Source organism: Belonocnema kinseyi, chromosome 5 (genome assembly GCF_010883055.1).
Source record: "Belonocnema kinseyi isolate 2016_QV_RU_SX_M_011 chromosome 5, B_treatae_v1, whole genome shotgun sequence".
Lineage (NCBI taxonomy): Eukaryota > Metazoa > Arthropoda > Insecta > Hymenoptera > Cynipidae > Belonocnema > Belonocnema kinseyi.
The window spans coordinates 25,719,310-25,721,903 of record NC_046661.1 but is presented as its reverse complement, the minus strand read 5'-3'; positions in this window follow the sequence as shown (position 1 = coordinate 25,721,903).

Here is a 2,594-nt window from a genome sequence, read left to right as displayed (position 1 = left end):
GAAAGATAAATTGATTAATAATCACTTTTATTTTATTGATATTAAGACTGTAATTTCGAATATAATTTAATTTCGAGAGAAGCCCGCCAAATAGAAAAGTATATCATTCAACAGTAAATAATCAAAAGTGCAAATATTGCATTATTTCTCGAGTGTTTTGGTAGAAAAGAACACTTTTTTACCGAAATCTACGGAAAGATAAATTGATTAATAATCACTTTTATTTTATTGATATTAAAACTGTAGTTTCGAATATAATTTAGTTTCGAGTTCTCTCGAAACTAAATTATATTCGAAACTACAAATAGAAATAAAAAATAGCCCGCCAAATAGAAAAGTATGTCAATCAACATTAAATAAACAAAAGTGCAAATTTTTCATTATTTTTCTAGTGTTTGGATAGAAAAAAAAACTTTTTTTTACCGAAATCTACCAAGAGATAAATTTCTCAATAATCACTTCTATTTTATTTAAATACTAAAAGTGTAATTTCGGATATAATTTGATTTCGAAAGAAGCCCGCCTTATCAATATATCTAGCAATAAACATTAAATAATCGAAATTTCAATTTTTGTATTATTTTTCAAGAGGTTTGGCAGAAAGAAAACCTTTCTGAAAGAATCTCACATTGTTTGATCTGGAATAAATGGGGTCATAAGCAAGGGCTTCGTCTCGATCTGAGGTATACGCAGGTATAAGTTCTCCAATGTTACCGACATTGTAGATTTCGCAAGGATAGTTTCAAGTCAAGAATAGATCAGTAGTGACCACTGGCGGTAAAGCCGGGAACTAAAAAACCGGTTTTCCGCAGAATTTTTCCTGGTTTATTTTACTTTGTTTTCAGCAAAACCTTGTTTAATTAAATGAATAATTTCATCTTTTTTTATTGATATTATGTTTATTAGTACTTTCCGGATGGCGGGCTTCTCCCATTTTTAACATCAAAAATTTTCGGAATTCGATAATCTCAGATTTTGTTAATAAAAATTTTTAAAAATGAAAAAAATTGATTTTGAAGAGAAGCCCGCAATAGATTTCGATATACTTTTAACAGTGCAAAAAACAAAATTTGAATTAATGCATTATTTTGCGAGTGGTTTTGCTGAAACTATTTGGAGGAAGTTACCGTTTCACCTTAAGCAATAAAAATATATGTGTCTCAATTTTTTCTAGTGTCGAATAGTCTTAGTTATTGGCCGTTGAAAAGCAGTGTACCGGTAGTGGCGTTTTGGCCGTTTAAGGGTTAAAGGGATTGGTGCTTTATAGGTGAATTTTAATCAATGATTTCTGAACATCCTTGATTATGTCTGGTTTCATCCAAACATGATCCAATTCGTGAATTTGTTTTTATTTACTCCTTATTATGTATTCTCCTTATGTGTGCTTATCGAATGTCTCGACAAAAATATTCAGATTTCCGAAATGTTGCGACATTAGTACCATTAATAACACAGAAAATTGTTAATAGCATTTTAGATTAATAACACATTCATTAGCTCTTTTTAAGGTAAACAACTTTTATCTATTTATTTTTTTCATTGCTTATGTCATTTGTCCAAACACTTATATCTTATATTTTTAATGTTGTTTTTTTTTACGAATAAAACAAAGCTACCCTTCGTATCAAAAAGTAATTGATAAAAAACTTTTGGATCTTTTTAAGGTGCACAATTTTTTATTTCTCTTCTTTTCTCCGCATCTTGCACAGTTTAATCACTAAATTAAATTTAGGATTTTTCATTATTTTTGATCCTTTCAAAATTTGAATTTTCGATCATTCAAAACAATCTGAAAAGTTGTTATGATAATCTTGTAGGGCTCTCAAAAAGCAACGTTTTTCCTCTCTCGAGTTTTTTTTTTCAAGTCTCGCGCTGGTTAGTTTATAATTTTCATTTTGGTATCTTTTTTTAATTTGTTGAAAACTCTATAATTCTGGTAATATTCATTTCATCAAAAGAATTCAATGAGGTAAATTGTTCAGATTTCCAATTATTACGAATACCCGTACATGGAATTTTTCAATCTTGAAAAAAATTGTCTCAGAAATTTTGAAAATTCTGTAACTTTTTGAATTTTCACCCAAAGTAGCCAATCAACTTGATCTTTAGTTTCTGACGTAAAAACCTGTATTTCGTGTCCAGGCGTAAAATTTTACACAAATATAATAACTTTTTTGATGAGAATGTAAAAAATATATGTACTCTGAGTACTGCCGTAATTTGAAATGTTGAAGATTTGGAATTTCAAATTATTTAGTTTTCAATATTTATATTTTAAAGGTATAATATGAAATTTTTTTGAAAAGTTCAATTTTGAAGACTTGCAATGGAAAATTCTTTAATTTTAACGATCTGCAATTTAAAACTCTTTAATTTAGAATATTTGCAATCAGAAACTCTTGAATTTTAAATGATGTATAAATAAAATGAATAAGAAATAAATTAATTCATTTAAATCTAACAAAATTCTAATTAAACTTAATTAAATAACGAAATAAAATAAAAATTCATATAAACTGTCATGATTTTGAAGATTAAAAGTAAAGAATTCTCAATTATAAATCTTCCTAATTCATGAAATTTGACATGCATAT